Source organism: Coptis chinensis, chromosome 8 (assembly GCF_015680905.1).
Source record: "Coptis chinensis isolate HL-2020 chromosome 8, ASM1568090v1, whole genome shotgun sequence".
NCBI classification, from domain to species: Eukaryota; Viridiplantae; Streptophyta; class Magnoliopsida; order Ranunculales; family Ranunculaceae; genus Coptis; species Coptis chinensis.
Window position 1 is genome coordinate 60,511,132 of NC_141463.1, and position 23,107 is coordinate 60,534,238.

The 23,107-nt window shown below is 42.3% G+C and overlaps 2 long non-coding RNA genes across 2 annotated transcripts; both read right to left on the reverse strand.

Moving 5' to 3' along the window:
- Positions 1-12,773: 12,773 nt before the first annotated feature.
- On the reverse strand, positions 12,774-14,205 carry LOC147482248 (uncharacterized). The gene is made up of 3 exons (XR_015206648.1): positions 13,963-14,205; positions 13,357-13,672; positions 12,774-12,808 (listed from the first exon to the last, which is right to left on the reverse strand). It is a non-coding gene; the product is annotated as an uncharacterized LOC147482248 (long non-coding RNA).
- Positions 14,206-17,267: 3,062 nt separating this feature from the next.
- Positions 17,268-22,996, reverse strand: LOC147482249 (uncharacterized). Its single transcript, XR_015206849.1, has 5 exons — positions 22,815-22,996; positions 22,669-22,705; positions 21,773-21,889; positions 17,517-17,605; positions 17,268-17,407 (listed from the first exon to the last, which is right to left on the reverse strand). It is a non-coding gene; the product is annotated as an uncharacterized LOC147482249 (long non-coding RNA).
- Positions 22,997-23,107: the final 111 nt, after the last annotated feature.

Here is a 23,107-nt window from a genome sequence, read left to right on the forward strand (position 1 = left end):
ATCAGAAACGAGCCCACCAGCTATACAATGGCCAAAAACTTAGTGGCCGAGGTCAGAGCCAACGTACCAAAGCAGAACGCTGGGGGCTCCAACAAGAACTTCCTCTCACCAGCCCAGATCCCGAGCTCCACTAAGGCAGCAGTTGTCCCAACATTACAAATCCTAGAGGTCGCCCCAGTAGAGAGCATCCCGCGCAAGCAGAGCCTAAAGATCGCCCCGCCAGCTCTCATACAACCAGTGCAGCTGCAGCAAACCATTCCAGCTTCTATTGTCACGGCCACAGAAGTCACTTCTGACCCTATTGTCGTAACCACAGAAGACGCTCCAACTCCTACAGCTACTACAGCCACTCATCAGACCAGCATAACATCTACAAAGTGCAATCCTCCAGAGAGCACTCAAAAAGCACAGTCCCCCACACCGACCAAGAAAGGCGACAAGTGAATCACGGGAACGTAAGACAACCCTAAACTCGTCTATGTCGGGGCTAACCTCGACCCCACACTTAAAGCTCATCTTGTAAACTTTTTGTCCATGAATAAAGATGTGTTAAACTGGTCGTGATATCGACGCATTCGGTATAGATCCTAGCGTTGCATGCCATAGGTTAAACGTCAACCCTGGTGCCAAACCAGTTCGACAATGACCTAGAAGATTGTCATTACATTTTCAAAAAGCAGTGAACGATGAGATCGATAAACTCAAGCAAGTCGGTTTCATCCGGAAGGTCGATTACCCAGATTGGGTAGCAAACATCGTGGGCGCTTCAAAGAAGAACGCGATGCAGTCCGCTTTGTCGTCGACTTCACCAACGTCAACCAAGAAACACCTAAAGACAGCTTCCCACTACCTAGAATCGACCGACTAATCGACCAGACTTGTGGGCACGAGCTGTTATCATTCATGGATGCATACAGTGGATACAACCAAATACCACTCGCTGAGGAAGATCAGGAGAAGACCTCATTCATCACTGAGCAAGGAATTTATTGCTACAACGTTCTACCGTTCGGACTCAAGAACGCCGGGGCGACTTATCAACGACTGGTAACTGACATGTTCCAGGACAACGGTGACACCATGGAGGTCTACATAAACGACATGGTCGTCAAAAGCAAAAAAGCAGACGACCACCTCACCCACCTTGAGCAAGCGTTCTCTAGATTACACCGAACAGGAATGAAGCTGAACCCAGAGAAATGCCTCTTTGGAGCGTCCTCCGAAAAAATTTTAGGATATCAGGTCTCACAGCGAGGTATCGAAGCAAATCCAGACCAAATCCGGGCATTCTTAGACATGCCCGACCCACAAACAAAGAAACAGATACAAAAGCTGTCAGGCATGGTCGCTGCACTCAACCGATTCATATCGAGAGCGTCAGACAAGTGACGACCGTTCCTACATATCCTGAAAAAAGGCGAGCAGTTCTCATGGAACGATCAATGTCACCAAGCATTCTCCACTCTCAAAGAATACCTCACAACGCCTCCCGTCTTAGCCAAACCAATAGATGGAGAAACACTGGGGGTCTATCTGGTAGTATCAGACTTCGCCATCAGTTCGGTTCTCTTCAAAGAGGAAAACAATTCAGAAAAGCCAATCTACTTCACAAGTAAGACGCTCACTCCAGCCGAGAAGAATTATTCCCACGTTGAAAGAGCAGTGCTTGCTTTATTATACTCGGCAAGAAAATTCAGACCTTACTTCCAAGCTCATCCAATCAAAGTACTTAGCGACCTTCCATTGAAGCGGATTCTTCACAAGGAGAATAAGACTACTAGGATGGCGATATGGGCCGTAGAGTTGGGCGAGCACCACATGGACTTCGTCCCCCGCATGTCGCAGAAGGACCAGGTCGTCGCAGATTTCCTCCCACAAAAGCAAACATAAAACACCGTCCCTCCCTCGCGTTGATGGTTCCAAAGAACCCAAGGCAAATGGTATCGAATCGTTTTAGTATCCCCCGAGGGAGCTATGATAGAAAAGGCAGTTCGCATAGACTTCGCAACCTCCAATAACGAAGCGGAGTACGAGGCATTAATAATAGGGTTGCGTGCGGCAATCCAACTCGGTGTAAAGGAGCTCCAAATCTTTAGTGACTCGCAACTGGTTGTTCGCCAGATCGCAAAAGAGTACACTACCAACGAAGGTAACCTTTCCAAGTACCTTCAAGTTGTTAATGATTTACTTCCTTCTTTCAGCAGAGCTACAAGATACACCATTTTTTCTGCGTGGCGAGAAACCGCCACGCGCAGATAGCTTAGCGTACCTGGCCACTCAAACACCGAACTGTGTCCCTAGACAACTGACCATTGAAGTGGTCGACCGACCAGCTTACCAAGCGGACTATGTCTTAGCGATCAGTGACCTGTGCCCACTCTCTGGAGATCAGATGAGTCAAACATGGATGCATCCTATTATACAGTACATCCAGCATGGTACACTCCCAGATAAGCGTGCGGGGCGGAAAATTTCGCGCGCTTAACGGCTTTTAGAGCTTACGGGCTAATAGCCTCTCCGAAGTCTCGCTTAGTTGAGGACCTATACTCTAGGATCAACTCCGCGAGAACGCTTTTAGAGCAAAGACGCCTCCGGGGGCTACACACGCTCTCGGTGAAGCGTAACGCCTCTCAAGAGCTTACGGCTCGAGCCTCTCCGAAGTCTCGCTAGTTGAGGACCTATACTCCTAGGATCAACTCCGCGAACGCCTCCGAGGCAAAGACGCCTCGGGGGCTACACACGCTCTCGGCCGAAGCAAAACGCCTCGAGAGCTTACGGGCTCATAGCCTCCGAGTCTCACTAGTTGAAGACCTATACTCCTAGGATAAACTCCGCGAGCCCGGGGAGCAAAGACTCGGGGCTACACATGCTCACGAAGCGTAACGCTCTCAAGAGCTTACGGGCTTAGAGCCTCCGAAGTCTCGCTTAGTTGAGGACCTATACTCCTAGGATCAACTCCGCGAACGCCCGGGAAGCAAAGCCCTCGGGGGCTACACACGCTCTCGGCCCGGCGTAACGCTCTCAAGAGCTTACAGGCTCAGAGCCTCTCCGAGTCTCGCTAGTTGAGGACCTATACTCCTAGGATCAACTCCGCGAGAATGCTCTCAAGACCCAAGACCCTCGGGGTTACACACGCCTCTCGTGCCGAAAGCGTAATGCTCTCAAGAGCTTCGGGCTCGAGGCTTCCTCCGAAGTCTCGCTAGTTGAGGACCTATACTGTTAGGATCAACTCCGCAAGAACGCTCTCAGGAGTAGCACGCCCTCAGGGGCTACACACGCTCTCAGCGAGCAGAACGCTCTCAAGAGCTTACAAGCTCATAGCATCTCCGAGTCTCGCTAGTTGAGGACCTATACCCCTAGGATCAACTCCGCGAGAATGCTCTCAGCGAGCAACACGCCCTCAGAAACTTGTAGGGTCATGAGCCCCCTAAGTCTAAACTAATCGGACACTTACATCTCCCAGATTGCTCTCCCGAGCTACACAAACATAACGTTTTACGAGAGTACATCTCAGAAACAAGCCCCATAAACAGAGTAATAGCTACAAGCAGTCAAGCAAAAGATAACATTAAGCATACATTTACCACGAAGCTACATGACCAGTTTCAGATAACCAGTTCTAACCCACCGGTCTGCTGGGTTTACCCAGAAAATCTAGATCGGACCGGTGAACAAAGAGAGAAAAATTAATGAACTGCCACTTTTGTGGACACCAGTTCTCTGTATCAACAAAGGCGAACTGCTCAGGCAAGCCTGAAAACACAGCTCTAATGTTTAACCCTTGTAGGGGCAAAGAACAGACACAATAACTACCAAATGAACCCAGTTTCTTACCAAGACAAAGAAGAGAAATCACCATCAAGGAGCCGCGACCACATGTTTGTCCCGGAGGAGCGCGATCTCTTCGGTCGAACGTGCACGGCCATGAGAACAATGCGCACCCATCCCTTTACCGTCGCGCCTTTTTAGTCGACAATACTTCGGCCCAAATTTTGCATACTCACTTCTACAGGCGTGGTATACTCACTTTGAGCTTTACGAGCAACCCCCTGACATCGCTTGGCGTACTCAATGACTTCCGCTACCTCCATTTGCAGCTCAGCCATTGCAAAGAACCGTTTTAGTGTTCTCATCATCGGAAGACGCGGTACTTCTCCGTCATCATCGCATCCAACTTCCTCTTGTCAGCCCCATGCATTTCGCAAAACATCCCACCGACTCGAGTTCGGGGAGTTGGCGTCGATATCGATTCTTGAAATTCTGTCTTGGCGATACCCACCCGACCATAAACTACAAGTACAAAATCATAATCAGAATCACTTAAGAAACAAAGCTGACGGATAAACACTCACCAAACAACTAGCCATGTCCATGGTCCCCAGCAGCGTCTACATATCTTCATCCTCGACTTCAGCTTTGTCCCCGTCTAACATGATCCCCTTCAGCCAGACTAGTCGCTATGGGCTATGAAAGTGAAAGGAAAAGCTGAATCGTAATCGCTTTACGACGTTTCTTCCCCGTTTTCCCCATAGTATTCGGCCCCCACGCCCCCGTCCCGACGGGGAGAACTCTAACTTCATTTTAGCGACGGCGACCTTTGCCCCGTGTCGTCACTTCCATCAGCAGCCCGATGGGTGTCTTCCGCTCGCTGAGGCGACCTGAACACAATGCCGCCAGTCGTGCGATCTGATTTCCTGGATCGCTTGCTTTTCTTGACCCCCGACGCCAAAACTTTTCTTTTGCCACAATCCCCATGCACATGAGGACGGAACTCCATCTCCTCCATGAGCAGAGGGGAACTCTCTCTTAAACTCCCTTCTCCCCTAACGTACGGAAAGCACCTAGCAATAAGAGAAGCTGAACACAGAAAACAAAAGGAAGCTGGTTAGAGCGGTCAGTAACCGTCTTCATGATCTAAAAGAAGAAAAGAGAAACGTACCTGAGTAAACGGGAAAGGAAAGCGAAGCAAAAACAAGAGGGAAGAGAAGCAGCCGAAGCAGGAAGAACAAGAAGAGCAAATGTCGTTGCTCTCCCAAGACTATTCATATTTATGCCCACGAAACGTCTCTTCCCAAGGCACACCATTATGGCATCGAGACACCAAATGCCAGCCCACCTGGCAGCCATCATTTCATATCTCCCGACCGCCCATTATTCGACCGTGCCGCGACGCGACTATAGCTTCGTAGCTCCAGAGTACGTAACTGGCGACCTCATAGAGACATGCGACCTGCACCATTTAAATTATGACAGCATGTACATGCTTACAAATGCAAATATTCATATCATACACAAGACTAAGTATAGAAAGCAAAAGCAGTAAGGGTCACATTTATAAAAGGAGCGACCTAACGACATCGGGGGGGCGCCTTCCTTCACGGACTAACCGTCTTTGCGAGAACACTTTCGAAATCCAAAGATAGTTAGTCACTAGTTATCATAATCAATGGCAAAGCAAAAAAACGAGCTGCCCAGGTCAGCCCAAGAAACCAGCTCTATTGTTTACGGCCAGAGGCCCATTACAACCACAAACAACAACAAGCTTTCTAAACAATATCATCAAGATCTTCTCCAAGAGCGACATTCAACACGGAGACGGAGCTAGGATCACCAGAGGACGCCACAACCGCCTCAACAAAACCCACGTTGAGCTCGCCCGGACCCTGGCGCTTTCACTCACCACACGGTATGGGGAAGGCACGATCGAGAATGAACGATTACCCGGCATCTTCGGCATTCGCCTTCGAGTTCTCCCGAAGTTTGGCGTTCCCGCTCCTCCCTGTGTCGTCCGGCTTCTTCTCAGTTCCTCCACCTCAAAGACGGATGGTGAGATAGGCCTCTTTAAACTTGCGGGGTGGAAGTCTTACATCGTTCGAAGATAGGTGTTAGCGACTACTAAAAAGGCCCTCCACCTCCATGCTCATGCTTCGACCGACCGACTCATTCATGCGCAGAGGTCTTCTCGAGTCGAGGCAGCGAGCTAGGGCCTCAGCGCATCCAGTTCAGTTTTCTCGGCTGTTGCCGCGGCTTCGCGGTTCGGCGGCTTCGTCCTCGGCGACTCAACCTCCGCTTCTCCAGTCGGCGATCAAGGCGACCGTCTTCGGGTTCGGTACCCGGTGATCAATCGACAACTAACGCGCGACAACATATCACGTTAGTATCAAATAACAGCATGTAACGCAATAACACAGTCAAGTTGAGCGCAAAGGTTACTTACCAGACACATCGCCTTATCCATCCCCCTTAGATTCGACTCCAGCTCCTTGGCATCCAAGTCCTTTCTATCACCGTCCAGGGTCATACCCTCCAGCAAACAAGCAGCTATGGGTGCGGACTTGTAGCTGCAGTCCGACCTCCTTACATAGCTTCTTCCCCCACCACCTCATCTATGTACATCATGTTGCGTTCGGCTCGTCTTTTCGAAGATCGGAGTGCCCCCTTACCGATCTCTCACACCAACCTTTCCCTTCATCTTGCCAGAGGGATCTCCAACAACCCTGGGTTGAGCGACCTCCGGGGCAACCTCAGGGGTGTCCTCACCTAGGACGCTGAAATCGGGCATCGGTCTCGCCCTCGAGTTGCGAGCCGCCCTTCCCCCAGTTCGCACCTCACCACCCCCCGGTGAGGTCTCAGCCACCCTCGCAACCTTTGCAGGTCGAGACTCCGGGACTTCGAAGAGAACGTCCTCCACATCGAATGGAACGTCCTCCACATCGAATGGAACGTCCTCTCGGCCCTTCCCCGCTCCAGACCCAGAGGCCCCAGCACCTCCAGCAGATCGCTTCACCGCAGTACGACCGCGGTTCCTATCTTCCCTCGTAACCAGATCACTCCTACGCTTCTCCATCACAGGTCTCTTCGACGTTCTCCTGCTCACCTTATCCCGCACTCTGGTCTTTTGCACTTGCCTTCTCTCCCTAATTGCAGGTCCTCCACGTTCTTCAAAGAAATGAGCAACTTCCGGTAGCTTGGCTCGTTTCTCAGCTCGCGTCAGCCTAGCGAACTTCTCGATCACCTGTCGGCTCGACCCCCTTGCCAAGTGGATATCTGCATAGACAACGAAACAACAATTTTAGTATAAGATCAACCAAAGCAAGCTTGATACTATCAGACAACGCACTGGTACCCACCAGTAAAGTCGCATATTTTATTGTCCACACTGAACCTGCTATCACAGTAGCTTCCAACAAGGAGCAGCGGTCGTTTATCCCACGACTCGTTGCTCTTACCATCCGAACGCGGACAACAGTGCTTCGAGTTTTGCAAGCTAAAGTTCAAATGACCTAGATCGCTTTTACTGAGGTAGTGCTTTCGATAACATCAGCGACCTCAATTCGGTACTCACTCACCGGGCGTTCAATAGGTCAAAACCTTGAATAATCGCCACGTGTTACCCACAAAGCGACAGCGCTTTGCCACAATGGTTCAGGAACTCACAAACCAGCTTGGAGAACGGTATCGTCCATGTAATGCCTCGGTTGCCCTTCACAGATGATCACCCCATGATTTGGTGGGGTGTACCTATCGCTATAAACCAGAGCGTTCTGGTCAGGCTCATAGATCTCCAGACCACTTACAGTTATCCCATATTTCTCTCTCCGGATATGGGGCACGCCTCAAAACATGTCCGTCCACGCCTCTAGCGGCGACCGGCTCAAAGACGACCTCTCCGCGACTGACACGAAGTGCTAGCCAGGCCTTCTGACGCAGATCGAGCCGCATCTTCCTCACTACTAGCCCTCTCAACCGCCTCATCTTCATCATCACCTTCAACCACCCCACATACAGACTCATCTTTCTCTTCCTCTTCGTCATCCCAGCCAAGCGACACTTCACGAACCTCATTAGATCGCGTGTCGTCGAAGTCAGACATTTTTCTTCTAACCCTAACAGGTCTAGCCACTAGTAACTAACAGGGTATCCTAACAACTCTAGAACAGAGGCTAAGCACGAAACAAGAAGCAGAAGTTCAACAATGGCAGAGAACTAACCTGAAGGATGATGCGGTAATGAAGTAGTTTCTACCGGACGGCGACCAAATGAAGTTTCAAAAGAGCGGTGAGATTTTTTTGAAGCAACCGCCCTCCGGTTTCAAGGCATCATGATTACACCCCATACTAGTCGCCTACTTCCAACCAACTGTTTCGTCTTTTCACATCCTCAAAAATGGGCGGACGCGTTTTTTCTCTGCAAATCGCTTTCGGATCCTCATCCGCGTCTTTGAACACGTCAAACGTTTGCACCCACCACCTCACATGGTTAACACGAGCCGCTCCTCCGCGGATCACCGGAAATTTCCACCTCTAGCATGCTCCACGCTATTACCAATCTCTCTCGTTCGTTTCACAAACTCTTTCGAGAGGGGTATAAGGGGAGTGATATTCTATATCCAACACGCCTAACATGGTGGAAATGACGATCGACCTATAGATCCGGATCGCATCCATGAGCTAATAGAACGCTTCTGGGGCAGTCGCAGACCACCATGAACTTCGCTTAGGAAGTGACTTCGGATACCCCTTCCGTAGCAATCATGACTAAAGATGTACTTGCACAAATCTTGGCCGCGACCATCGGTCATTGCCCATTGCAAGCTACTTGTACAGACTGCCACTCCACATCATTACAGCAGACCTATGAGGACAGTTCTCACATGCTATCCTGATCTTCACCCCTCGTTTGGGACACCCTTTACACGTGGTGGGCAAGGATACACTTTCAATGTCTATAAATACCTCTCCTATGAACTACGCCAGACCTGATTCTGCTCTCCCTCACAAAAAACCAAGAGCAAGATACGTAGGCAGTTAACTCTCAAGACGAACTCGGTCCATCCAATAACCCATTCCAGTCTCCCATAGACTGTTTGTAAGGGAAAGCTAAATCACACCTTTACAAAAGAGTACAATGTTCTGTATTTAGGCAATCCTGCAAACCTGCTCCAATAATCAATAGCTAGAAGCTCCTGATGGAAAATATACTTTCAAGACTACGAGTCAAGTCTCTGAATCAGTTTCGATGCGTATCCAAACCATGGAATGCGTTTGTTACCGATCCAGATTTCGTCCACATGCACATGAAACAATCAAAGGAGAATAAAAACAGGACAATAATCATGTCGGGAACATATTACATGCCAGAAGAAGCATTATGCGATGATTATTTCAGTGATGCTCTCAATATCAAGAAAAGTAATGCCGTGATTTGGGGTTCTTGTAATGGACTACTTTGTGTATGTGTATCCTCGAGATCAAAACTAGGATCAAAATCATTGATGGCCACGGCGGGCAGAATCGGAATTGAAGGACTCAACTGCATATTTGTGAGTATAGGAAATTACCAACTGCCCCAATAGCAGCTGACTTTGAGTTGAAGCCTGAAGGTGTGTGCATTTGGCACTGGTTACAATACTGCTTCCAAGGACTATGAAGTCGTGAGAATTGTGAGTAATGATGGACCTCCCAACGATTGGATTAGTTGTTATGAAGTCAATGTATACTCGTGGAGAAGGCTCCAAGACATTCTCTATCAAGCAGATTCGTCCCAGCCAATGGAACATGTTGACGGTACAATTTATTGGTCAGTGCGGACTCCTCTTTACAATGATTTTTCAGTCCTTGCTTTTGACCTAGGGGAAGAAAAGTTCCAAGAGTTACCGTTGCCTGAGTTTGATGATGATTGTCGTTTTCAGATCAAGGTTAAATGGCTAGCTAGGTCCCTTTTTTTGGTCCATCCAACTTTGGAACACCATTTTGTGGCATGGTGTTTAGGGCATCGAACGAGTGCATCTTGGACAAGGTTGTTTAAAATAGAAGGTTGGAAGGACGTTCCGTTGTGATAAGGAAGGAGTGGAAGAACCTTCAAGTGAGGGATGTTATACCCTTAATTTTGACAGGGAAGGTGAAATCATATTCCTTTGCAACCGAAATAATATACTTATTCATGACCCTAAACACGGAATTTTAAGAAACTTAAGGAACAAAAATAATTCAACATGTCTATATCATGCGGTAACATTCTCGGAGATATCCTTGTAGCACTTGGTGTTACTAATGAGATATTGGGAAGATTTACTTCTCTATTTTATTTTTATTTTATGTTTTTTATTTATTTTTTATAAGGAAGCAGAGTTTTTAGGCTGAGTCCAATAGCTCTTTATCCCCTTAAAATAGCTCTAAACTCAACAGATTTTACTCTCTATCATTAATTTTCTCTGTATATATACAAAGGATTTTACTTTCTATCTTTGTTTTACTCTCTATATAAGGATAGAGAGTAAAATCATTTGTATATATACAGAGAAAATTAATGATATAGAGTAAAATCTGTTGAGTTTAACTCTATTTTAAAGGAATAGGAAGCCATTGGACTCAGCCTTAGAGAGGTCCCTTACCCCTTTTCTTTAACAATAAAGAGAATTGGTTATATTTTTGCATACTATTTTGGGTAAATTAGCGATTGCCCCCAGTTTTGAAGATTGGTTTTTGCGATACCCCCACATAATAATTTAATTCGGATTACCCCTACATTCTAACTTCCCGTCAGTCAAACAATTAGTTGACTTTGTTGACCGTGGTTAAAATTTCTGTTCAAACTACATGACGAAAATGTCCTTGATTAAATGTGACCAAGAAAGAGAAAAACCACGGAGACCTCACGTTTTAACCACGTGACCTGGGTTTCTCTGATTAGCGCCTAAACAACCCAATTACTTACGAATAGACCCAAAAAAAAAAATTACCCAAAAAAATCGAAAAAAAATAAAAAAACATTTCCCAATATCTACTATCTATATACTAAAGCAGAGACCTCTAGGTTAGATTTTTCTCTTTCCTAGGTGGCACTCTAATATCAAAGCTTTTGAGTCTGGTATGCCACGTGGCACTCTAATATCAAAGCTTTTGAAACACTTCCCACACTAATTGAAACACTTCCTACATGTAATTAATTAAAGAATACAAGTCCGAATGAGACATGTAAGGATACAAGTCCGAATGAGACATGTAATTAATTAAAGAAACAGAGTCCCGACCTCCCATAAAGGAATTGAGTTAGAAAAAATCGACTTGAAGTGCCCTTCTCAAAGCTGTTTGTCCTAAGGTTTAAGGAGATTTTATTTGTTCGAGTTCGTCAATAACAATGTTCCCCATACCGACCTCCATTGCATCCCTCTCATGCTCCTCTTTCTTCTTTTTCTCGAGTTGCATCATCAATGACATCAATTTGCCTATCGGGCAAAGAAGCTCAAGAATGCGAGGGCCTCGCGACCGATCCACGGATGGAGAAGTAATCGGCAGTTGTTGGCCGCTTCGGGAACAAAATAAAGTATCGGGACTAAAAAATCAGCCATATCAACTGCATCTTGCTCATTTGAATCCATATTTCTCGAAAGCACCTTATGAAGGGGGCGAAACGCAAGCGGCGGATGTGCCTCAAATCTCCATGTCTATTGAAAAAGTCTCGTGAGTACCGATCACCAAAAGCAATCTGAAAAGATAAACTTCTTATCAACCTGGAAGTTCCAAAATTGATACAAAGAGTCAAAAAAAACTCACAAATGACAACGATAGTAAGATCACCTTGCGGGCATCATCCCAACAAGCTCCATCATCAATGCCAAGTGGTCCCGTTAAACAAAGATGAAAATTATTATCTCGAGATGAAAGAAAAGAAACCATGCGACATACACCTTTCACATATTCGGTTACAAGTTCAAGATGAACATGTATACATACTGAAAACTAATATCACACAAACAAACACCCAAACACGAGTATAAGCACACAAATCAACCAATTACCATTGCAACCGGTGTTTTCTTTTGAAAGATGAATTAACTGAACTTCGAACCTCATGTTCACAATAATCAACAGTTCTCAGAAGTGGTTTTAATACATAAAAGAATTGAGTTAGAAAAATCGAATTTGAAGTGCCCTTCTCAAAGTTGTTTGTCCTAAGGGATGAGACCAAGAAATCAACATACAATATGTAATGCGAGGCTATTTCTCGATCTACTGCTCAGGGTTTGTGGAAACATTTGAATTTTGCGCTTATCAATGTTTAAACATATGCCGTTATGCAAGAGGTGATCCAAATTATAATTGTTTCGTTATTTGAGCGGTATATCCAAATTCTTGGACGGCTACATTGATAAAATTAGACAATCGGGCATGTGGAATATAAGATCACAGATTCGAAAAGATAGTATCTTGAGCAAGAGCTATATATGAGAGTAAAAGCCATTGTAGAGGACGACCCATCGATGATTTCATGATTTCTTGACACCATCAAATAAACTGGTCACACTGAGTCTCCAAGCCCCACTGGGATTGCATCGATAAACCGGTCACTCAGAGTCTCCAAGTCCCACTGACCAACATCAACATTTACTGCGATTTCCTCGACTCCATCAAATAAACCGGTCACTACTGAGTCTCCAAGTCCCATCAGGGATCGCATCGATCTCTTTGCAAGGGCAATTCGGACCGCTAGACCTTTCCCTATTATAGATGAAAACCCACTGCCCCCACCACAATGTCATGCACAAGCAACTACTTCTTCTCACTTTACACATCATGTGCTTATGTAATGCACCTGTAGACAATAGTTAGAAACATAATGTTAAATAGAATTTAGATTACAAATCAAAATAGAAAACCTTCTCAGAGAAGAAAAAAAACAATGGTCTATAAAAAGGACACTAAGGAGAAACAATTTATTATAACCTTAAGTATCATAAACTCCGCCTCCTTCCGCCTCCAAATCCTTGATGTAGGTTGATTTGTTAATCTCCAATATCTCGCTTCTCCTAATTCCCAACAACGATCAAGTTATTTTCTTGGACTAAACAATATGGACAACTCCGTAAAGAAATCTCAACAAGACGAAAACGACGAAAAATTCTAACGCTGCTCCAACTCCTACTCCAAGTAAGCAAAGTTCAAAAGAATCACGAAGATGGAGAATTCAATGTCTACAAAACAAAAGAATCTCTTCTACAATGATGCGAGGAAATACAAGAACACAACAAATTGGTAAATTCTACATACCAAGTTTTATGTTATTTATATAGATAATACATAGATGAATTGGAATCATATTTATGTCACTATATATATTTTCTACATATACTCAGTTACTTAAAACCAATCTTTTGCAACGCCTTCTCACTCCATATGTCAAAATATTGTCACACAGCCATTTGGTAAGTTTACTATATAAAACAATATTCCTAATTTCAGTTTACATATGGATTTGTACATTGTAGTCGCAACTAGGATTGAAAACAAAACAAAAAAGGTAATAAAAAAAGTAAATAATTAACATATTCTTGGAGGACTTTAAATAATCAAGTACCTGGATATGCAGCGATGCCCCATCCCCCTCTTGCTTCAAAACTGAACAAACAGCCTGCTTCGAAATATGATTCCCAAGTTCCCTTGACACTTCTATTAGTTTCAAATCAAAACTACTCCGATAATTCTTTTCGGACGACAATATGGTAGACGGAAACATGGTATGACTTGAAAAAAATGGTGAAGATCCTTGAAACCACCCCTTTGACATTATAGGTGATGTTCCTGACCCTGTAGCATATGCCGTGTTCTCCTCTGCATTCATCAGTGGCCCTTGCTATTTCCTTATTCCGAGAGCCACAGAGAAATCCCATCTCCTATCGGAGAAAAGAAAAGAAAAGTGGATCTTGGGCTCATTCTTACAATATCTATGTACAACAAAACGTTCCCACACTAAATGCTTTGTTTTGTTTTTCTTTCAAACCGACATCATCTGTATATAAACCTATATAGCTACAAAGCATTTGTTGATCTCTTCAAACTCATGGCATTTTCGCCACATATGGATTTGTACATTGTAGTCGCAACTAGGAGTGAAAACAAAACAAAAAGGTAATAAAAAGTAAATAATTAATGTATTCTTGGAGGACTTTAAATAATCAAGCACCTGGATATGAAGGGGATGCCTCATCCCCCTCTAGCTTCAAAACTGAACAGACAGCCTGCTTCGAAATATGATTCCCAAGTTCCCTTGACACTTCTGTTAGTTTCGAATCAAAACTACTCCGATAATTCTTTTTGGACAACAATATGGTAGACGGAAACATGGTAGGAGACCCCGAAAACTGCCTTCTAGGACTTGAAAAAATGGTGAAGATCCTTGAAACCACCACTTTGACATTAGAGGTGATGTCCCCGACCACAGTAGCATATGCCGTGTTCTCCTCTGCATTCATCAAGGCCCCATTTTGTCTCCAATGGCGGTGGCTTTAACTCCCCGCCGATTTTGTTTTTCATAAGTCTCTCTTTTCCCATCTCTGCCGCCATTAGAGTTTTCTCTCTCTCTTCATCTTAATTAACTTCCAAAGGTCAATCTTGCATGGAAGCCGGGCTTCTTTTCGGGGTAGATGAATCGGGTTCTTTATCAATCCTTACGGAGAACCCGCTTACTTCCGAAATAACTAGAAGTGGTTACACATACATGATCGTGTTAAACCATCCAGTGGATGTAGTGGCGATTGAGGGAAGCCGGAGTGGTCTCCATTATGACCTGCAGATGGTCAAGTGGGACTCTTTGAGAGGCTAAGTCCAACCGTCATGACCACATGCTTAATATAGACGAAGTCCACAAATCATCTTGATTAGGTAAGCAAGGGCCCACTATAGGCTGTCGAGTGAACCGATAGTCCGTTAGGACTCTTCCTTCTATGGCATGTGATTGGCTACATAAGGCCGACATCGAAACAAGACGTTATACCGGATGAGTAAGCAATAAGCTAGCTGAAACAAAGGAGATCGTCACTTCATTTATGGTGCTTCCCTAACTTATACTACAAGTGACGCTAGCCCACAATGACTTTTAAACTTTTCGGCACTAGGCCCCAGTAGGTTAGAATTCTTCACAATCACCAGATTCATAAACCCGCATACGAATAAAATAATAACATAACTATAAGCCTCTTCCTTGAGTTGCAAAAATAATCTACTCTAGCATTCCCACTCAAATCAGCAAGTACGCCCGTTCTAAGTATTGGGGTGAAGTCTTCAGTCGAATGGACATGCAAATGTATCTTACTTATGAGTGTGGTTCTTGGCTTCAAATCTATTATTAGAGAAATAAAAACATGCATAATGAAAAAAAGTATATAAAAGGTGAATTTCTATATATCATGGTTTATATATTATATTTTCTACAGGTGGGACACATACACAGTGGATGAATTGGACTACTTATGGAAATTATCCGGCAAATCAATTCCCATACCAATCTTTCACAACGCCTTTGCAAACTACTACAAAAACAAATCAACATGAAACTATTGTTGATGATATGGACATCGAAAATGAGTACGCAGACTACGATGATCAAATTTCAAGTGGTGGTAAATAAAATTATCAACTTATTATAATTTTTTTTTACTGTCGTTATATACATAATAATTAATCTTATTATGTAACAGATGAGGAAAATGTACGTTCACAAGACGAAGAAATGAATGACGATGGAGATAACGAAGGAAGATACTATCACAAGTAAGTAAGATTTCCATATAACACATTCACAAATAACACCGATTAATTACAAGAAGCATTTTGTCTAACCTAATATATCTTTTTTGTGAAAGTTTTTGAACCTTGGAATTTTGGTGGACCAACTTGCGTGTGCGCACAATCGTGGAGCTATAATGTGGTACGAAAGAAAGAACCATAAGAAGTAAGCGACCGCTTAATCCAAAATTTTCTGTGTTGTCGATGGAAAAGTTAAATTGGCATTGCTAAAAGAAACTCCAAGATTTTTAAAACAGGTTGTTAGACTACAATGGGGACCTAGATCAGAAAGTTTAGAGAAAATATCGGGTGTATAATATGATGTTTTGCGTTTACATCAATGGGTGGCAAAATTGACAGAAAAATCAATAATGGTGGTGGACCTTACGTTTTCAAACTTGGTGGCCAAAATCACCATAAAATTGGATCTTTGCTACCAATACACGAACCAAACCGAAATTTGCACAGTTGTACATCTATGACACACAAAATGAAGTGGATAACAGAATAAATGCCTTGAGCGAAGCCGAGAAAAGCAAAACTTTAGATAGAGAAGTAATTGAGGGACTGATCAAAATGCTTGACAAAGAGAATGATCTGACAAAAGTTTTCAGAATGGCAAGAGATAGATTTAAGGAATCTGAATTTGTTCCCCGTATATAAGATTAATCGAACGCTGCGTATAGACGCAAGACAATATAATCTACCAACGGGATCTGAAGTAGCTGCCCTAATTGTAGATGACGGATTTGAGCACAATCGAGGAAGAGATGTCATTGTGGACAGAGTCGGACAAGGGTTACTGAGAGAATACATCGGCTACAACCAAGTTTCATGGCTTTGCAATATCCATTGCTCTTTCCACACGGGGAAGACGATACTTTCAAAGCAGCCATTGAGCGCAATCAAGTGCCGTGAACAAGGACGTCAAAAAAGAAAGAGAATCGACATCACGCGAAATTCTATGCATTCAGAATTCAACAAAGAGAAAATGAAGGCCATACTATAATTCTAAGTGACCGCCTCTTCAAACAATATTTGGTTGACTTATAATGCATGCACGAAGAAGAGGACAGGTTTTCCTATATAAGATCAAACCAAAACAAAATAAGATCCGAAGTTGTACCAAAACCTAAAGATGCCGTTATTGCCGGAGACACAACACCAAAGATCCGTAGGAAAGAGGGTAGTTTTACCGTCAACATTCACGGGAGGACCACGATATATGGTACAAAATTATCAAGATCGCTCGCCATTTGTAGATTTATTGAGGATCACGACCTCTTCATCACTTTTACGTGCAAACCAGAAATGGCCGAGATTGAAGAGTTCACAAAGAAAAAACGGGCAAACAACTAAAAATAGAGACGAAATAGTAGCCCTGGCTTTCAAAATCAAATTGGATGAACCCGATGGATGATTTGTGCAAAAAGAAAACACTTTGGAAAAGTTTGGGCAGGTAATATCATTTTAAATTTATGTTTTAATAAATCTATTTTAGCTGATTTAGGACTCATCGACAACATGATTTTGTGTTTTGCTTTTCGCTACATAAAAAATCGATTTATAAATTCTGTTAGCATCAAAAGAATACTTAACAAGAAACTATATAGTGACTGCAAGGATATCAAGAACGACCACGCATAAAAAAATGTTCTATAATTAGGCAATATAAATAATCAAGAGCAGAAAATGGATGTACCGGTTACTTGAACAAAGGCTATGGTGTCGTCGCTATTTTGTGGTCCTTAGGTAGAGTATCCCAGCATCTTTCTTGCCCTATCCAATTCCCCTTTTCCATCTTGAAGTGAAATTTCAGGAGGTAAATAGAGTTGTTTCATTACCTTAGATGACACAAGAAAACATACTTAGACAATATCAAATTGAGATACAACAATATAGCATTTAGCTTCAAACATTTAGCTAAAGTTTACATAACAATGGAACACTTACCATACCGTCGTTTGAAATATTCTAAGGAAGAGAAATTGTGCATTATCATAAAATCCCCCAGTTTATAGCAAAGCAGCTTCATCACACCTCTACAGACCACATGTAAAAAAAAAATTGAGCAACAATAAAGAAATGATAAGCAAAGACCAAAAAAGTACAAATTAACAAAACATAACACTCTATGTATGTACACTATCTGAATTCATATTCCTATTCATGTAACTCTACTACAGTTCAAGTGTTTTGGCAAATACTAACACCTCATTTCATTTATTGTTAATTTGCAGCTGTCTACACAATTGAGTTTCAAAAAAGGGGACTACCACATGCTCATATTTTGTTGTTCCTTGAAAACAAACCGAAGACTGCAGCAGATATTAATAAAATTATATCGCCAGAGTTGCCCAATAAAAGTGACCCCATTGCTTACGGGCGGTTTTACAATTTATGATACATGGTCCGTGTGGGACATCTAGATGAGAAATGTCCTTGCATGGTAAACAACAAGTGCAAAAGCTTCTATCCGAAGAAACTTTGCAGCCAAACCACATTTGACATCAACGGATATGCCGTGTATAGAAGAGATGACAAAAGGGTGGCCATAAAGATAAAGCGTCAAAAAACAGTTTAAAGTTGATAACAGTTGGGTAGTTCCTCATAATGTTGACTTGGTTGTAAAATACCAAGCTCACATCAACGCCGAAAGTCTTCAGAACCAAATGAGGTCCGTGAAGAATTTGTTCAAGTACATAAACAAGGGGAGAGACAGGGGAACATTTGTTATTGAAGAGAAAAATCAGAATGGAGAATCAAATGGAGAACAAGTCGCCCCCAAGTCGATGAGATAAAAAGATACTTGATCTGTCGATACATTTCAGCTCGAAGCATGTTGGAGAATTTACTTAATTTCCAATTCAATATAGATTCCCAATGAGAACGCCTTTCTTTTCATCTTGAAAATGAGCGCCCCATAATATACAATGACAAAGACAATCCTGTTGTGGTAGTCAATGCAGATGGCGTACAAAAGACAAAATTCACTGAATGGATGAGAATTAACGCGGAGAACGAAGATGCAAGGCAGCTCACATATGTTGACTTTCCAACAAAATGGGTATGGAACAAGAAGTTTAAAACATGGACAAGGAGACAATCAGGGAAGACAATCGGAAGAATTTACTATTGCCACCCAACAGCAGGGGAAAGGTTTTATCTACGTTTGCTTTTGAACATTGTAAAGGGACCACGAAACTACGATGAAGTAAAGACCATAGATGACATTGTACATCCAAGCTTCAAATCAGCATGCATGGCTTAGGATTACCGACGACGGAGAGTGGCACGATGCAATTGTAGAGGCATCACGCTGGGCATTACCTCCCTCACTAAGAGAAACATTCGTCACAATTCTACTATTCTGTGAAGTCACCAATCCATTAGAGTTATGGACCGGATTAATCGGAAGTTACTATCCAAGACATTCTATTCCGCAGAAAAGACAAAGGATGAACAACAATGAACTAATGCTCACCGATGGTGAACTACAAAACGATGCTCTCTCGAAGATAGAAAAGATAATGAACAGGGAATAACAGATCACTCAAGGAGTTCAAGAACTTCGGGCTTCCCATTTCGACATGTCACTAAACAAAGGCGTTGAAAATAGGTTGATACATGAGGAGTTGAGCTACGATAGGGTCAGCGCTTTTGAGAAGGAATTCTTTGAACTTCACAAGGACCTAAACAGAGCGTAAAACTCATTTTTGATGCAGTCATTGAGGCGTAGAAAACAAGTCGTGGAGCTATTTTTCGTATATCACGGTGTGGAGGAACCGAAAAACATTTCTTTGGAAAACAATTCTAGCAAGGTTGAGATCTCAAGGAAAATTGTCTTAGCTGTTGCATCTTCCGGAATAGCATCTCTTTTGTTGCCCTGGAGGGAGAACTGCTGCGCATTCACGGTTCAAAATTCCAATTAACACGATGAGAACTCATCTTTGCGACATCGCCAAGGAACACATTTGGCCAAGCTAATGAAAGAAACGGATTTGGTTGTGTGGGACGAAGCACCAATGAATAATAAAAACATTTTCAAGCAAAGATAAGACATTAAGAGATCCGATGCAATTCAATTCGTAATTCCAATGAGAAATTGTTTGGTGGGAAGACCATGCTCTTAGGAGGGATTTTAGACAAACACTCCCGTCATTGAGAGATCAACAAGGGACAGTGGTGGCTGCTTCACTAAACAAATCTTATCTGTGGGATTATTGTCGGCATTTGTCGCGACAACAAATATCGCCTCCTAAAGAAAGACCTTGATCCAACAAAGGCCGAAATCGATATCACAGCCTCAAACAATGGGTTCTAGATGTGGGAGAAGGCAAATTGCCGGTCATAGCAATCAATGAATGGGAAGAGGCAAATTGGATAAAAATTCGGATGAGTTCCTAATACCGAAGGGGATGATCCAATAAAGCAAATTGTGACAAGCACTTATCCCGATATCTTGAAAAACTACAAATGAACGTAGTACCTAAAGGACGTGTATTTTGGCACCAACAAATGATTAAGTAGAAGAAGTGAATGTGTTCATTCTTTCAACTCTACCAGGAGAGTCAAAGAAATATCTAAGTCGCGGACTCAATTTGCCCGAAATGGGAAAATAAGAAACCAAGACATTTTGTTCCCCACGGAATACCTTAACACACTGCAACTGTCTGGGATGCCAAACCATGCCCTCGACTTAAAAAAAGGTGTTCCGATTATGCTCCTACGGAACATCAATCCTGGATTGGGTCTTTGCAATGGGACAAGGCTAATAGTGACAGAATTTGGCGATAGAATTATCAGGGCAGAGATTTTAACCGGGAGAAACATAGGACAAGAAGTCTCAATACACCGTATTGTCACGTCTTCCAATCAAACGAAATGGCCATTCGCTTTAAAAGCGGCGACAATTCCCGATTAAAATTTGCTTTGCAATGACTATTAACAAAAGCCAAGGCCAGACCTTGAAACATGTCGGACTCTACCTTCCAAAACCTGTTTTTAGCCATGGACAATTGTACGTTGCTGTCTCGCGCACAAACTCACGGGAAGGACTGAAAATACCGTAACGCCAAAAGCGGTGAACCCTATGGCTACACACGCGAACATAGTATTTCGGGAAGTTTTCAACAACTTGCCTACAGGTAATACACTTTATCTTGGCGACCTTTAGAAAGTACATACATACGATTTAGTATTCAAAATAAAATCAACTCTCTCTGTAATTCCTACAATGATTCAAACAGGTACATCAAGAAACAATGGGAACAATAGATCTATTGATGAAGCGAATACGGTTTCACATAATACAGATATTTGAAAAGGTACTTTTCAAACTACATTATACTATTCTTATAATATTATTAATTATAAAAAATTATTTTGTTTAATTTTCTCATATTTGCAGGTGAGGAAAACAATACAGACCTATTGGAGCATTTTCAATAAGAACAATTTTATATACATTGTAATGAGCATATATTTTTTTTTTTTTTTTTATATGAATTCAATTTAAGAGATTGGAGAATTTCTACATTATATATGCTAGACTAATAATAGAAAAAGCAGATATAGAAATAGACCTGTTGTTAACTTTGACGTAATATAGTTCCTTATTAGGATGCAGTAGGCCAATAATAAAAGACAAAGTGACAAACAAATAGTTCCTTATTTTTAGCATGTATTACCTGAGTACATTTGCAAGCAGTTGACCATGGACCATCTTCAGTCTCCATTGGAGCAAAAAAGTTTATATAGCTTGGGGATGCAACATGCAACTATTTGAAGCATTTCCCTTATTTAGTTGATGTGTATGTACAGGGGTTATTTAGTTGATGTGTATGTACAGGGGTCGGGGGGATGGGAACTAATCATAGATGATAAGTATAATCCAAAAGGTATTTTACTGGAAAGGTATATAAGAACATCGTAGGATGTAAACAGAGGTCATTCAATATTATCAATTTATCAAAGTCTTTTACATACCTTCTTACTTTTAATTCGCTTCCACTTCGTCAAAAGCACTCTCAATTCATATAACTTAATGTTAAAATATTAAGATCATTCACTTCACTTAAAGATTGGCATTCATTGATCTATCTGGATAACTTCTATAATTTACTGATAATCAAGTCTACTTAATAAATACATAATCACTAATTTAATCACCTTAATAGAAAATTTACAATAAGAAAAGCTCCACTTACCTTGCTGAGTGTTTGTAGGGCATGGTCAAGATGATAACTTATACTTCTGATTTCGAGTGTACTCTTAGTCTGATGTTTTATCATGCGTTAATTCTTTGGCTGATATGGATTTCCACTCTGTTGCATTTAACCATAAGAAAAAAAATTAAATTAGTGCATTTGTTCACTCAAAAATACAAAGTTTAGCAAATACTGGCCATGATTATGACATTGTACACTTTCAGACAGATAAAGACCATGACATAAAATATGTGAAAAATCGAAGACGCCCTTTGCACTTTGTTTCAAACAAAGTACGCCAATAATTGTGAAAATCTAGAAGAGTTTTGAAGATTAAGGATTGGATATTTGTTTAGGTCACATAAATTGGATTAAAGTCCTATTCAGATATTTTTCTTTCTTTAGTCTTTCAAGAACGGGCCAAATCTTTTGTCCAGACTCCAGAGTGTGACCATTTAACAAACCTTTTAAACCAAGAAAACTAGAGCAGAGAATATTTTCATTTCACATGCTCGATCATGTGGGGCTAAATTATTGTACCTTTCATGTTTGGTGATAATCCTGATAAATGTTAGATACCAACTTATTTAAAAAGCTGAACAAGTGGCAACCCAAAGCTGGAAGTCTGAAATATCTTGTGAGTATATTTCCATTTAGAGGGGGGTCAGTTCCACAAGCGCACAATGCACTACATACCTCTTTTAGGTGTATGAGTGTATCTACGCAAGAATGCAACACAGAGGCCAGAATAAAGAGATGGCTCCTACACGACTTCCCATATAGAAAGTACTAAATATATTCCCGTTTTAGAGAACAACAGTAATTATGTGAAATTTGCACAAACAAAAAATGAAAGACTTTCAAAATTTTCCACAAAAAGGGGGCTTCAGGTATACCTTTCCAAGGTGCTCCTTCTGGTAACAATAGCCCTGTCTGGCAAAGAAGGAAGCATAAATGCAAAATGTTAAATTTATTTCCTAACCACAGGACACTTCAAAGAACAGTAGTGAGACAAAGACTCAAAGTGTTCTTGGTAACTAACCTTACATCAGTTCCATAAATGTAATTGCAACAAAAATCGGGACGACCTACAGACAATGAACGTATCTACATTGGCATGAAGGAGTAGCTCACTGTTCGTAAAAAGCGATAGATAAAATATCATTGCCGTTGGTAGGAATCACCACATGGTTAGAAAGTTGAGCGAAGTCGTGCTCCAAAATATTGAGCTTCCCAAAGAGAAGAACCCAAAGAAGACTTCCTCGAATAGGACAATTCTTGCAAGCCACCTGTCCAAGAATAAGTATTAATGAGATACTTCTCCGGTAGCAATAA